The sequence below is a fragment of the Epargyreus clarus genome, unplaced genomic scaffold (genome assembly GCF_041222505.1).
Source record: "Epargyreus clarus isolate Ecla_fem2 unplaced genomic scaffold, WU_Ecla_fem_2.2 ptg000014l, whole genome shotgun sequence".
Taxonomy (NCBI): domain Eukaryota; kingdom Metazoa; phylum Arthropoda; class Insecta; order Lepidoptera; family Hesperiidae; genus Epargyreus; species Epargyreus clarus.
This window is the reverse complement of record NW_027332222.1, coordinates 3,090,256-3,107,345: the sequence shown is the minus strand read 5'-3', so window position 1 is coordinate 3,107,345 and position 17,090 is coordinate 3,090,256. Positions and strand designations below refer to the sequence as shown.

Below are 17,090 nucleotides of genomic sequence, written 5' to 3'. Positions count from 1 at the left end.
ATTGACAACAAATGAACAAACGACACAACACCCGTCCTTCATCACATGTTATCAGCTAACAATTGATAGCAGATTTTTGCAAAGAACAGGGAAAATCACGTGTTCTCTCAATCCCCAATAAACTCAAGCAGCCCGTTGTGGGCAGCAGTTTATGGTAAACGGCCGTCTTAACTATCGCATTTAGGCTCTTTATTAAAATTACGACCACATTATAGGCCATCAAGCTGGAAGCAATGCTAGAAATGCCTTGAGAAACGTCACTAGCTAAAAGTTCAATCACGTAATAAAACTAGGATTGTTTTCAAGTATTTTAGATGAAACAAACATTTTTTTAAAACTAAATTCACTAAAAGCGAGCTAAATTAAAAATTGTTCGTGTTATATTTTCATACATAAATATACCATGTTTTTGTATGGTCAGGATATTCCAAATTGTTTGGTCCGACGATACGTTGGATATTGTAAATTAAAAAAAAACATATTGAAACTGTTAACTAAAACAAATAATTATTGCCTACGTATAAATAAAACTGTTGCCACACTTATCAATTTGTATATTTAATTAAATTTAATTGAAAACACATTGGTTACACTAAATTGTAAATTTTATATCTATAATACATGCCAAGTTATTACCTTATAAACGATATCGATTATTGAATTCAATAAGTATTTTTATAATGCGGAAGTTGCGAGCAAATAGTCCACGTGATGGTAAGTGGCCACAGCCGCTTACAGACATGTGTAATGAACCCCAAATAGGATTAGAGTCCCATCTGAGGTTGGCCGCAGATTCGTTGCTACCCTTGAGGAATACGTTAGAACGCCTCTGTTAAGTATATCTCGTTTTCTCATAGTAATCGTTTTGACTATAATTTCGAAAAAAAGTGGTGCATGCCTGGGATTTGAACCTGGATCCAGAGGCTGAGTTTCAATTACTAGGCTATCACTGTTTCATTTAGTAAGCAACCTAAGTAATAGTAATAAGTATCTATAATCACGTGTCTTCAATTATCTTATTCGAGTTTCATTGTAATTGTTGCTCAGTAGACAATGTAATTGTTGTAAATATTATGAAATTTACACGGCTGCCTGTTTTTTGTTTTAAATGCATTTATCCTGTTAGTTCGTGGAAGCTATAGGTATTATTTTGTCATTAGAGACAATGGGCAATGTGAACAATTTAACAATTTAGCGGCATAGTTATTTTGTCATTTATTGCATTGCAATTAAGATGTTAACTTATATAAATGTATCTTTTCGTTTGTTTGACATTTTTTTACGCAATTTGAAAGTAGCTATGCTACGCAATTCACCCAAAATCAAAATCACAATTCAAAATTGATTCGACCATTGGAATTAGTGAAAATGAAAATTGAACAATTTATACAATTATTTACTTAATACATAATATCCTATTTAATGCTGTAATACGATTATATGCCTATTATTAATACTCAATCTATCTACCTACTAAATATAGCTAAATACCTACTAAAGATAGATATTTGAAAATTTGTAATATACAAAGTTGTCAAACCTTGATCTTTGGTGAGGGATACCTATTATTACAATTTTATTCTACGTCATAGATTGCAAAGAATATACCACACGTGACGTCACTTTACACACAAACACACATGTCTACACGTTTCATTATAATTATGAAGACAGTTCTGAAATACCGACCTCTCGTGTCATAAAAGTTGACGTAACAATAAGTTAGACGCAAACTACTGTTTACGGGAGTTTCTAATTAACTGGGCAGCTGACAAAGGGTGACAGTTGGCCACGGCACACAATGATCTGATTTCCTGTTAAATAATCATTTTATGTAAACTCTATTTGGGTTACTTTACCTTTACCTTACGGATTACATTAATAGTAATGGGTTAAATAAGTTTTAGCGATGATTACTGCACAATAGTTTCTTAGTACATTTCATTTTATATAAATACCTTTCAAGGTGGTTGCCGTTTGTAAGAATTCCTTGCAATTGCAATATTACAATGCATTGTTCTAACAAGGCACGTACAAATTAAACATTGTAATGTGTATTGCAAATAAATGCTCTACTGTTGTCAACCCATTGCTATCCCAACGCTAAGCACGGTCTCCATTCGGAGTCAAAAAAAAGGTTTAGGTCTACTGCGTTGGCCAAGTGCGAGTTGTTTGATTTCACACAAGTTTGAGAACTTTTTTAAAAGAGCTCCCGGGTTTTTAAAGAAGGCCTATACGGTTTCCTTACGATATCTTCTAATTATTTTCTAGTATACATATTCTGGACACGCCTGGCATTCGAACTTCAGATCCCCACGATTAACACGATTTTATTTACTCCTATAAATGCTCCAGTAAGTAGCTATAAGATCGACGTCACGAAAGAAACGATAATAATAGATGGTTTAAAAATAAAAAAGAAGCTCAAAGGTAACACTAAAATCCTGTGCGAATATACCTAAGTTTCAATCCAACTATCTGAACATCTTACTCTAAGTTTAATAATACGAGTTCTAATATTGGGAAGTGACTTTAATGCTTATCTGACAGTTACACAAATCTTAAGATTCATCTTAAGATTTTTTCGGTCTAGATCTCACTCTGGAATTCCTTATGTCGTGGGTACTATAGGTATAAATATAGTATAGGTTCAAATCTGTGACTAACTATTCTCCGACTACATATTTCTATATTATTATTCCAGTTTTTTGTATCGTATCGTATTTCGTTTACTTTGGTATAAGTTTTACCTTAATGTTCGTAATGATTCAATATAGCATTTGAAATGGCATGAGGAAAATGCCAATAGTTCAATGTGAAAAATGTAGGAAGCATAATAATAATCACACAATTCAATAAAACCCAGCGAAATATTAAAAAGGTCTTAAATGCAAAGCCTCGAATTCACCTATTCTAATACCCCAATAGGCTTACGGTTATGAACGTTATTTGCTGAAGTCGGATTGGTAAAAGAATTAGGATCAAAGCGTTCAAAAACCGGAATACAGGGACTCAGGGACTCAAAGGGACAGCCAGCAGCCCTTTGCTAAGTATTTTCGGCCGCTGCTCAACGGATTTGAACGTTTGAAGTAACCGCATTCGATATGATAATTCAAGCGATCTATTGAAATTCTGAATTTGGGATACTTTTAAAAATAACGTTTATTTATAGTAGAAATAGAAATATAAACACTTTTTTTAAATAAACAAACTATAATTAGCTTCTACCAAAAGTTATATGTATAATTTGTAGCATGTAGCAATGTAATGAACTAAATTTTTACTCTTATTGGATTATTTTTTACTATGAATACTTGGCCAGCGTGATGGAATGTAGTTTATTCTATGCATTTTGAGAGGAGTCGCTTGCCCAGCAGTAGGGCATGGCATCATCGCCCACTGTTAAATTGAACGGGCTTTTGTAAACAGTATTACTAATAAAAGATACGACCAAAATACGTACTCAGTTTCATTGAGTAATCATTTGGTTGTCACACAAACATTTAATTCCCCTCAGGAATTGAGCTCGAAATAGTCAATTCTAGTTTCAGTTTTAGTGCTGTTACGTCAACGGCATAACGTGACCATATATAGTAGCAACTCGGTTATCCAGACCTCGGTCATCCGGATTCGCGATTATTCGGACTACCAACCGCGACCAATTATGGGTACGTATATAATCCCATCTCTGATTTTTCAAAATTATGTGCGTGTTAGATTAGAAATTTATTATCACTTGATTAAACGGCGATGGGAAACATCTTGAGGAAACCTGCATACCTGAAAAATTTATAAAAAGAATCTCAAGGGTGTGGTGAAGTCCACCAATACGCACTTGGCCAGCGCGGTGAACTATGCCCTAATCCTTCTCATTCTGAGAGGAGGCCCGTGCCCAGCAGTACAGTTATGGGTTGATGATGATGATGATATGATCTAAGAAAATATACATGCATCTACGTAAATATATTGTATGTTGGAAAATGTATCTTTTAATAATTTCTTAAGAAACATTGATTTTCGTTGACATGTAACTGATGTTTTTAATAAAGTAATAACTATTATGCTGCTATTTTAAGATAAGGGAGATATATCTGAGGCGTTCCAACTTAGTTTAGGATAGTAACGCTTTGGGACCGAACTCAGGCATTAGTCTAATCCTGTCTGGGTTTGATTACAGGTTTCCTGTGACGCAGTGAGTAACAGGTAAACTGCAAGATATATAATAACTATGCACAGCATACTTCGAGATAGTTTCAATTTATTGTTTAGTGTTAACTGTTACAGTCGTGACTTTTGCCAAATGAAACTTCGAAATGATATTACACACCGTATATTGCACGGGCAGAGTAACGTCCTACACCATAGTCGTATCTCGAATGCCTTTTAATAATCTTCTACCCTATGTATATAATTTTATCATAGAGAGTCAAATATCGACTACTTACATTTAAAATTACTAAATTACTAAAAAAATAAGTAGTAATGCAAATTAATAATTATAGTAATAATAACAATGTAAATATGTAATTATAATGTACAGATCAAGTTTAATACGCCATATCCATTGTAGGTCTTTTGAGTAACATTAGACATATTCTTAGCCGAAGTTCGAACCTTGAACCCTATTTAATAGACCGGTGGACAATGAGTAAAAGCATAAATATTAAACAGTTGATTAGCCCGGCAATTATAAACAATTTAACATAAATAGTTGTATTGCGCTCGCAAATAAACAAGTCACAGCGTTGAGTAATTACTTAATCAAACTGTTCTGAATTAATTTAAGGTGCGCTAATTGGTTTACTCTGACGTAAAGCTTGTCTAAATGAAGAAATATGGCGGCGAAAAGAGTATCGTTATTTTCTAAGTAAGTAGGTAAGTTGTGGATTTAAAAACGTTACAATTTGTATTAAAAGCTTAGAAGACATAAAAATAGTCGAATTTTGTGTCTCACTACAGGGTACATCTCTATCTCACAACTGGAAGAATCCTAAAACATCATAAACCATTTTTCTCAAATTTTCTGCATCTGTATGCCCAAGGGCCGAACCCGGAACCCGCATGACTTTGCCATACACACACATGCATATGCAGAATATCATATAATGCCAGGCAACTCGCGTCATTAAAAAGAGATATAAACATGTTATACTCTAAAACTCCATGAAATTGGCAAATTACAAGTATTTAGAGCGTTCAACTGTTATCTACCGGTTACAATTGGTTAATCAGATCCCTTAGCCCTACCCTTCAAAGGTACACGTCAAAGTAAGGGACCGGTCATGCTACTAGCGGCACAAGAATGGACGTTCTTTGGGTTAACCCAAGCATACAATTTTGTACGATTTATTGCTTACAATTGTACCCAAGATTTCGACCACGACGAATTTATGAATGTTCCTTTGGAATATAAGTAGCTTCTTATAATATGCTCCATTTCTCACTAATAGGGCTTAACATCCTTGGGTACTATCGCTTGAGCAGGGTAGCTTTAATTCGACTACAATTTGGGAGCTTATTCATCTGTACGGACCGTAGGCGACATACAATCGATTGTTGACAGATAAAAATAAAATCACACATGTACCGAAAATGTCAAATTGGTTGCGCTCGACGTAGCGGCTTAAGCAACGGAGTAAATTAAGTGGTAAATTGGTAAACTTACGTAACTGTAGCTCACGTGATAAGCCAATAGACGATTAAAAGACATAAAAGGATAGGTTCAATGACATTTTATAATATCTATGGATAGGTTTTTATTATTTACCTATTCATACATTTTCATATAATATCTGTACCTTTCATATAATTGTGATTAATTTAAATTAAACACTCAGGATTTTCTTAAAAATATATTTGAACAAGAAGCCTTTTCCTATCCAACAATATTTTAATCTTAATAGAATTTCTTATCAAGTTAATTGTGGGATTTAGTTATATTTCACTAGATTGTACCAGGAAAACAAAAAATAATTGTCAGTTTGATAAAAGTTTCCTTGTAACTCTAAGGAAAACACCAAATTTCAGAGAACAATGTAATTTTAATGTGCCTTTGAAAATCGGTTTTGATTATAATAAATTAGAACAAAGAGCGATATTTAAGTTTCATTTTCCGTCGAAAGTCTGCTTCGGGCGGTCTCTATATTTGATCTTTAACCAGAGAAAAAAAAACAAAACAATAAACGTTAAAGATATACGTGATATATTTACTTACTACTTGCTTAGCAACGATAAATAACATCAATATATATAATATAGGAGTAGCAGACGAGCATGCAGTCCACCTGATGGTAAGTGGCTACTGCCGCCCATGGACATCTGTAATCAACCCTAGATATGATTAGATATTCTTACCTGAGGTCAGCCACAGATGCGCTGCTACCCCTGAGGACTAAGCTGGAACGCCTCGGAAAACTCTGTCTCCCTTACCACACCCTTCAAAACGGAACACAGCAGCGCCTACCACAGCTGTTATTAGGCAGAAATAGGTGTGCGGTGGTGCCGCCGGAGTCGAACCACAAAGGGTTCTACCACCTTCAATAATATAAATAAGATTATGATAATAAAAAAATAAAAGATATATTTCTTAAGTCGTTTTATCTTATGTACGGCATATATTCAATTTGGTAAATAAATACTTCAATTTATCACTTAGCTTAAACACTTAACATTCGTTATGAAAAATTTGTAAGAAACAGGCGAGTATTTAATGAAGAAAAATTAGTAAATGAATCACGTAATGCCGTAATATTTGTTTATTATTAACTGTCGGTAAACTGTAAGAAGATCATCAACGCATCAAAATGATTACTACATTATTTCTTAATTTTATTTTTCTCACTAAAACTCTGACACTAACAAACAACGTTCAATTTAAAACGATCCAGAAGCGTACAATTTTATGCAGAATTTATTTAAATAAGTAAAATGCTTGACATTTCTTATTTCTTCCTCTAAGGGCCTCAAAGGCAATAGAATCTTATTGCTTTCTCAATTTTTATCACTAAATTGTGTTAAAAATAGAATAGTTGAAAAGTGTCAATGTTATTAGTTTAGAGCACAAACTTGTTAACCATTGAAAGTTTTCCTTATTTCTGTTATTTTCTAAACTGTCGTAGTCATAGGGTTTTACAAAACTTCACCACAAAGATTTCCTACACATCCTCCAGAGTCGTTCTCGTATGTAAATTACATATTTTTCGCAATTCATCCACAAATGTAAGTAGCATTTTTCGCAATTCACGCACTAATGTAATGTTTGTATTTTTAGTCCTTCAAGATTCTGTTAATACCAAATGACACCTCACAAAAATATAATGGATACAAAAACATAAAGTTCACATTTATTAATAATATGTTTTGTTTTTCTCGACCTTTTATTGGGGTTCTCGAATCCTTGGAGTCCCCTAACAGGTGTCTTTATTACAGGGACTCGATTGAAAACTGCTAGATTCAAAGGTTCTAGAATCGCAAAAACTGTGCAGATTAGGGAAGGTTAATATGCATTAGTGAACTATTAAACCGTATACATACATACACAGTATTTAGTTCTGCAAGCAAGTTTTTGATCCTTTGAGCCAGATAAATACAAAACCAGGGCACAATCGACGTATAAGTGACATAAACATAACAAGAAGATAGCAGAATTAGTGATATCAGTTTCATTTCATGAAAACGGTAGCTCTCGTCGTGCGCCCCGCCGCGTTAATCATCAAATGGACAACAGGCCGCCCGCTGGCCGCCATCTTAATTGTCACTTATCGCCTACGTGCTATTTATATTAATTATCTTTCGCGGTGTCACGTTGGCAGATTGTTACCAAGGGATAATGGCCGTGCGTAGCTTAAGGTCTCGGAAAAACTTAAGTGTTGACGGCAGTTGGGGTCTAGACAAGTGGCAAAAGCTTTTAAGCTAAAGATAAACATATTCTATATGTACCTAGAATATCACAGGAAAACACCTAAATTGTATTGGTATACGTACAAGTCTTAACGGTTAGGGTTGTCAAAAATGTCACTTGAACACATTTCTACGGCAATTTTCGTAACGACGGTTATTTAGTTGTAACTACCTAAGTATGAGTAGGTATTATTTAAAATGCAAAAGCAAGTTTATTTATTTGTTTGCTCCTATTTCACGACTTATCAATCTTCAAGAAATTTGGCAGGTGTCACAAGTGCGAAAAGGGTACTTTTGTTCCCGGATTATTTGCCAAGCCCCGGGAATAATGAATACCGTGGATTAGTGTCTACCTTTTTAATGATGGTATTCATGTTTATTGTTCAAATATCCAATAAAAATTCTAACATACACGGCTGGAGCTGTGAGTTATGATATTCAATTTCATTTCATTTCAAAATAATTTAATCGTGGCTATAACTTGTAATGAAGAACTGTGTATTTGAATCATTTCAGTCATCTTCACCAATATGTCGTGACCAAGTGAGACGTAAAAGGGCTTGTATCTGTCACTCACTAGACATAGGTTCATATTACCTCTTTCCATCATATCCCACTATACGAGGAATTTCGTCTTGCTTAGCGAATCATTACATTCATCCGCAAATAACTGAGGTAATAAGCGAAATACTCACATGAATTCGTCACTAATACGTTCTTATGAGTAAAGATAAAACAAGTTAAACCAATATTTTTTTTTTCAAATAAGACCTACAAATGATAAAACCCTTTTAAATACACTTCAAACCGTTTAATCCCGCATATAAAGTTAGCCACATTATAAAGTTGTATGATTTGTACACAAAGCCGGAGCAGCTGCGGGCCCAATAAACAAAAGCAAATCAGTGAAATCCTCTAATTTAATTAACTCGCACGTACCTTTTAAGTTAATAAATCCTTTTGATGAAACAGTTTCATGGCGAATGTCTGGAACAATAAAGGACAACAAATTAATTAGTAAATTTGTACTGGGTTAAGCGAGGGGTATGATATCTATTATTAAACCTATTTTTTTACATATGAAAACTTATATTATATTTATTTACAACGAATAATACTGACCATATTCACAACTACATAGGCAACGCGCTTAAAACTGGTTTTCAAAGTACGAGTAAGAACAAAAGAAGTAAAAGCAAAATTTTCATATTCCTGCAACGGATCCAGACATCTCCTAGTATCGTAGATGAGATACATAGAAAACCGTAATGCATGGAGCAATACTTTGTATATGGTTAATACGGGTTTTAAATTAAATTTTCTATTGGATAAAAATAGATATATCGGTTCAGCCGTTTTCAAGATCAACACATTCAGCCTTTGCCAATAAACGTTCAAGAGTGAAAGAAAATTGGACTTATTTAAAGTTATTTTTGAAGGCAGAATATTTCAGCGCATACCTTATTAAAATATTTTCATTTTGAAAACGACATCTGCGCTTCGTTATTTTACAAATTCAACTTCTGAAGAACCTTGCTAGGCTAATAAGAAGGTTCATCGGGGAATAATAACCCTCCGTAGAATTTCCTGCGCGATTGTCGCGCCATCTACGCAATATCCGGTGCTACGCTGTGTCCATTATGGATGAACTTGGGATTATTTTGGTAGAGCTATTTTTGTGGTAGTAGAATACATGGAACATTCCTACAGTTTTTTTGTATTTTTACTCGACTACGATTGGAAACTTCTGTCTGTGTATATGAATGTTTATGTGTGAGAGTGGCATAGGACGTGACCAAAAGACTTGGTGAATATGAAATGTCTTTAGATTCATCGTGGTAGGGTGTGTAATTTTTTTTTAATAAAAAAAATGTCTTTAAAATTTTGTTTTCGAAACGGCATAGGCTAAATATTTATCTGGTCGTTTTAAAACAGTAATTTTCCGTTTTAAAAACATGCAACTTGAGCAAAGGATTTGTTTTGTATAGATAATTTTTATTGCCTTTGTTCTTTTGAACCTTAAAGAAATCACAGAGAGTCTGAAACTATTAATCTTGGAAGATGATATTTAATGTTAATTATGTTATTATATTCAAATGCTTTATACATTGCAGTGAACGTGTTTGACTTCTCTTATTACTCGTAATATAATTTATTCAACTTACATTTTGTAGAATTTGTAGCATCTACTGACATTTCAGCTAAGTCGTTAGTTCTAACAATGCATGCGTGGGCTTCATTCACGTTGGTTATAAATATCTAAGGGGTACAATGTCTACATAATGTCACCGGCACATCTATTTCTAATATATGGTCCCTATGAAGGACTGGTGTGTTCTGGTTTGAAATATGTTTTGATAGATTAATTTTTCCGAAGTGACTTTCCGTTTCGTTTCCGTGGTGATTGAGTTGACTTTAGTCCTCTGGAGTAGAAACGTATGTGTCATCAACTTAAAACAAAACTTATTTTCTATGTAAAATCGCTTAGAGTTGTCTATGAGTCTTATTGAAGTAAACACGAGGACAGACAAGCATCACGCGCGGTCGATTGTATAATTTCCATTCTTAATACACGGAAATTCTATCATATAATCTACTTTGATTTAATTTAAATCATTTAAAATAATAATCACTTACTTAAACAGTAAAAAAAACATGAAAGTAAACTGAGAGGAGACCCGTGCCCAGCTGTCAGCAAGTAATGATTTGACGACGACCCATATAGGAAACATACGTATAAATAGGTAATATATATTACTTAGAAAAATTACACTATCAAGATCTCGTCAAACCGAAATTAAACGCCAATTAGTTTAGACATTTCCGAATCTAGCCTTTTCAATTATCCCAAATCAAATCCACCCAGTATCAAGTTCAGACTTTAATTAATTAAGTAACAACGTACTTAGGTAATTAGGTGCCTTAATTAATTTCAACATAATCCCAATTTCGAAGAATATGCCGTCATTTATTATTATACCGTCGTCAAATTGGACCTGTATCTTACAGACGTAGCCCTCAGGCTTAATCTCACGATTAATAGATTTACGTGAAGGATAATTACAGATTTGAGGCACGATTAAACAGTAATGACCGTCTAGGTGTCCACTCACATGTACTCCAAACATATCATAGAACAGCGATAAATGACGGCAAATGTGGACTTGTGAAGAGTATTGCTATTGTTATGCCCATTATTAATAATTAATCTGTCCAATGTTTTGCTCAGTAAAGACAATATTTGACAGTTTATTCATACTAGACAGTGTAAAACTTAGATCTTAGGAAAAAATGGATAGATTGACTATTAATAACGCTTCGGTCTTAATAAGAGTTACTTTGTGACTGCGATGCAGTGTCGTCCACACGGGTGACAAAATGCAGTCCGCATGAATAAAACTTTTCATACTTTATCATCCACCACGCAGTTGTGGTGATATGGTTGTAGTACGTGTGAATGGGCACAAGGGAATGACTAACCGGTCGCGACTGTAACATTGAATGTTCTCAAGCGCTGAATGAGTGTTTTGTCAATGTCACTTCGTTTCAGGTCACTCGTAGCTCGCAGCTTAGTGATGTGATCAGTTGAAAAAACCGTTAATTGGATGAGGTGACTCCGTTGAAGCCTACATGGCGTAGCGAGTACCGTACGACTCTGATACATAGAATTTCGGATTCGATTCCCCGCTAAGGAAAGATCGGATTGATGAATATAGACTACATTCCTGGGTATTAATTTTTTGGAATAAGAGTACTCGTCACATAAGCAAATTACAGATGGAACTATGTAGACAGGTTTATTATTAGTACAAAAAAGTATTAAAAGAAATTTATAAGTCTTAATGTGCTATATAATTTAATATAAATAAGTGTATATTAGTTATAAAACAATATACTTGTACATCACACATTAGTTTACAATCTATTAAAGTCAATGATAGAAAGTCAAATATCTAGTAAATATTGCCCTTAATTCTAGGTTTCAATCCAACTTTAACACAAAAATAGATTAAAGTTATGTTGGGTTCAACATACTGTGTTATTTCCCTCGAGATGGGCCAAATTTACATCTTTACATGCAAATACACTTTGACATTATCCATTACTATATGGTAAATAGAAATTGAGAAAAGTCTTCATAATATTATTCAATTTCATAAATATTATATTCTAGAAATCATTCTTAAGGAACTTTTTGAAACCATTTATGTGGTTGAAACTTGAGTTTATTTAAAAGAAATAGAATTACATTTTCATATTATATTTTGTAATAATCTGTACTCTCAGTATGAGTTTTAACGTTTTTACAAAAATTACTTTTATTTCCAATCAGCGCTCCTAGCGGACTCTATTGGAAATGTATGGGAAATACGTGAACAAATACAAAAACAGTCCCTTACACAGTAACACACACAAGGGTTAAGTCGTGATTTACAAATTACAATAGATAGTGTTTTATTTAGAAAGTCTACGAGATTCGTAGCGCCCTTCGTAGCACCGCGTAGCTGAGATAACAAAAAAATTAAGAATGCTGATAATGCTGACTGCTGAATTAAATGAGATACATTTTACATATTTCATTTTGTAAATGTAGTAACCAAAATTAATTTTTATCAATTTTTTTAATGTTTGCCAATATCACATCGTCCGCTTTCTAATTTGTAATGCTATAGTACTGAGTGCATGTGGTATAAAGAAACATGTTCTGACTACTTATTATAAATTACATGTATGCTATTGCACATATCAATTCAGTTTTAGAGTAGTAGTGTATTTTTGAGTAATTTTAGATAGTCTTACGTTGGTTTAGGTAGACTAAACTTTTTACTATAATTATGAAGTTAAAATAATTACTTCTAAAAAGTGAATAAGTTTCTTGTATTAGAGAGATACACAAAAAGCTACTCATCCCAATTTGCGATTTCACGCTGTATCTTAGTTATATTCCTAATTAGTAAACTTACTAAATAAACTTTAGTGTAGCAAATGTATGTGGGATTCTACGAGTAGCTCTGTCTCTTTACGAGATGGCTTAAAATCGTTTGTAAATGTTAAATCCATCACAGCATCAGCTTTATTGAACCAATCTAATGTATGGCCGTCGATAAATCCTTCAGAAAGGACCCGAGATATATTGCGCTCCAGAATCCAATCTACTTCTTTAAAATATACTACAGATTAAAGTTGCTGCTTCTTAGTTTTTATATTTCGAGCTTTTTCTCTGATCAGACCCTCAGGGGGTGAATTTCTAAAAACTTTCTTAGTGCTCATTTAAGTTATCTAGTCATTATAGGAACTCATGTGCAAAATTGATTGCTTTTTACTCAATTTAAAAGTTATATTAAGTTGATCTTGCAAGAACTTACAGAATATTTTTAAATCTTGACTGTTAAAATAAAATCGATATTGAACACTTGTATCTTAATGTAGGGCGTCTTAAATATCCGAATTATGATATCCACACTATATCAATCCGGATCCAAGGGTAAGATTAAGGTGCTCAAGCCTCTAAATCTAAAATAATAAGTATGTAAGTCTTTACGCGATAATTCAACAATTAACAAAAAATAATAGTAAGCACGGTTGTGTCAAGAAAAGCGAAAATTGATTTGATACTGGCATACATATATAAAAAGATTAAGAGTGAGGATTGCGAATCATAGGCAGAACACTAGTCACATTGTAGATAAAGACAAAGTACCGTTCCTTCCGATCCATTGAATTGACTTATTTTGTTTTATTTCCCGTCAACAATAAATATTATATTGAATTCTACGTAACCGAGGGACCGAACCGCGAGAATTATTAAATGTACGAATGTAGAAATTAAAGAATTTCCTAGAAAGCACATTGTAATTGAAAATTGCTAACAGTGTTTAGTTATATTTTACTGTCATATAGTAATTTATATTTAAAAAAAATCCGGAATCGGGAATTGTAGAATTTGTAGAAATTTTTTGATGGCTGATGGCACTACACTTTTTTCGCCAATCACTGCAGTATAATAAAAAATACAATTTAATTTAATTAATAAAAAAATATATATTTTAATTTCAGGTATAGGTTCAATCATCATCTGTTTGGATTATATTTTGTGTTAAAGCTTATTACTTCATCTTTGCCTGGATGTCATCGATGAGAAAACAAATAGTATAATTAAGGCCTTTTTGCACCAACTAGTGCCCTCTCAAGATGTCTTGTAATTATTATCATAGATACAGAATAGTGAAAAAAAACTAAATCTATGGCTTGAAAACTGTAAGATAAAACATAAGAGTTCTACAGTAAAACAATGGAACATTTATTTTCCTTTTCCTTTCCTTTTCCTTTCCTTTTCCTTTCCTTTTCCTTTTGGAATTTTGTTATGAACAATATGTTCATAACAAAATTCCAAAAGGACCATTAATCTTCGTTAGAACTTTACTCCAAGCCCGACGTGAGAGAATATTTGAATATGTGAAGTATTCAAAGTGTAATAGAGATCAGGTACCTATCAATATACACATTTCGTTACATATACTCGTATTACTACATAATTAATATGACTAATATAATACAAATTAATAATACATATTGTAGAGAAAGTATAACGAAGAAACACTTATTCAAGACAGACCTACTTAGGAGAGTTAGTAGCAACGCATCTGAAGCCGACTTCAGGCAGAATTCTAATCTATTTGGGGCCTATTTAACATTTATATTATTTAATCAGATGTGACAACATTTAATTTATGATGATAATCGGTATATGTTTTTCTAAAATTACATTTTTTGTTACATATTAACTTTCGTATATGTAAAAAAAACAAATATGAAAAGTAGAATTCTTTAAATTTCATAACACACTATAAATAATTGCTTACTGTATCTTATATTCAATATTGTACGTAAACGTACATGTTACGTTAAAGTCATTATGTTAATTAAAGATCATTGTAATATAAAGTTACATTGTTAAAGTTACATCCAAACACGTTTTGGTAATCGATATGCCCACAGCTAACAGGAATTGGGAATACAATACATTATCCTGTTTATGTTCCGATAATTAGGGTTCCGTACCCAAAGGGTAAAAACGGAACCCTATTACTAAGACTCCGCTGTCTGTCCGTCGGTCCGTCTGTCCGTCTGTCCGTCTGTTACAGGGCTCTACCGCTTAAACCGTAATAGATAGACTCATGAAATTTTGACAGAGGAGGCATAACGGTGGCAGCTATAACAACAAATACTAAAAATAAAATAAAATTGAATATTAAAGGGGGTCTCCATACAACAAACCGATTTTTTTCGGCATTTTTCGATCTAACTGTTAAACTGTACTAGGAAAACGGTTGAATTTTTTATAATACGTTTACTACTATAACTGGTATTATAATAAATACAAATAAGAACCAGAGAACATAATTTAATATACTTATTTTAATTTTATTATATTTTGATTACGTATAATCGTCGTCCCATTGTCACCCCAACGCCATCTATTTGTGTGTTATATAACTAAGTATTGTTGAAAATTTACGTATCATTCATCATCACGCCAACGCCATCAATTGTTGTTTCATATGACTAAGCATTGTTGAAAATCATAAAATGAATTAAAATAATGAACATTTGGTAGTACGGAAGCCTCCATGTGCGAGTTCGACTCGTACTTGGCGAATTATTTTTATATAAGTCGCTAGGTTTAACGTTCCTCTGAAATCAAATTCATTTCTTTCACATGGAAAATCTATTTTCTTCTATCAAAACTTTGTGAATAACTTCGACCCATTATACCTCACTGCTGGGCATAGGAGTCTCAGAGTGTGGGTTAGCCGATAGTCTACCGCGCTAGCTAGCGAGCTGAGTACAGATTGTTAGACTTCACAAACTTCACATACCTTCGAAAACTTCTTTTTTAATATTTTTTAAGTATGCAGGTTTCCTCACGATTTATTCCTTCACTTTTTTAAGTAAGTGATCATTAATTTGTAATACGCTTATAACTTTGAAAAATCAGAGATTTGAACCTCGGACCACTCGATCGAGAGGCCGAGTTTCTTAACCACTAAGCTGTCAATGTTTATTATTAAAACTATCTAAATAGCGTGTGTTTATAACAAGCATAAAATACTTTGTAACACAACAACATAATATAAATAAGTAAAATGACAAAAGTAACGTAATATATTGTGAAATTATTCTAAAATAAATAGTAACTTGTCACTGTTAGTATAAACAAGAATTACGATGTGTATTATTATGCTAAAATTAATTAATTGGAGATAATAATGACATAAATAGTTATATAAATACAATATTAATACTAATATTAATAACCACAGTGGTTAGTTTATTTTTAAACAACAAGACAATAACAGCAAATCATTGTATATAAATAGGTTAGAAGAACAAATTATTTTAAAATATTTACTTCAATTTTGTTTATTAAGTACCGACTTTGAAAAAGGAGGAGGTACTATTTTGTATGTTTGTTATGTCGTTAACGACTTTTTTCAGTACATATTTAAAATAAATGTAAAATTTTAATAAATGGTTGACGGTCGAATTTCAACAAAATAAAAGGGCGATCGACTCGTACGTATTAATAGGTAAAAGCATTACAGATACTTCTTCTATTTAAGTAGGCATTGAACTATTATTCTTATTACTAACAAAACAAAAAAATCCTAAATATTTCTTATTTTGATCACCAGGCGAAAACAACTTATTTTATTACGTACCTCTTAATTCATTCAGATTTCATCCATACGGAGAAACTATTAAAACTTTTCAAAGTCACAACTATGACAAACGATACAATACGAAACGTAAACTTCACGATATTAACATGATATTTACTTATTAATGTACACACAAACTTTACAGTAACTCGTAACTTGTGTTCCCGCGCAGCGTGTGTTCCGAGCTGCGGCTGAAAACGAACTGAAACGCATGGGTTATCTACGTACGTACAGAAACTTTTCTCGTGTTCAACCGATGTCATAGGGAAGTATGAATATACACATACCGTTTGCTTTATTTTTCCTTAATGAATATTGATATTCAATTTTTGAAATAACTGAAATAACACTACAGTAACGTAATATGACACATTTGTGGGGCGTGGCGGAGCGGTCGTCATATCGCTCTGGCATGCACACGGTTCCGGGTTTGATCCTGACCATTCAAGGGTCTAAATTATTACTTTA

The 17,090-nt window shown here is 33.0% G+C and overlaps 1 protein-coding gene across 1 annotated transcript in view; it reads right to left on the bottom strand.

Moving 5' to 3' along the window:
• LOC140747205 (adenylyl cyclase 78C) overlaps positions 1-17,090 on the bottom strand; it is a 97,786-nt gene that overhangs the window by 51,914 nt on the left and 28,782 nt on the right. The window contains exon 2 of the mRNA XM_073079491.1: positions 8,839-8,886. The gene's annotated coding sequence lies outside the window, so the exon portion shown is untranslated. The remainder of the gene's footprint in view (positions 1-8,838; positions 8,887-17,090) is intronic.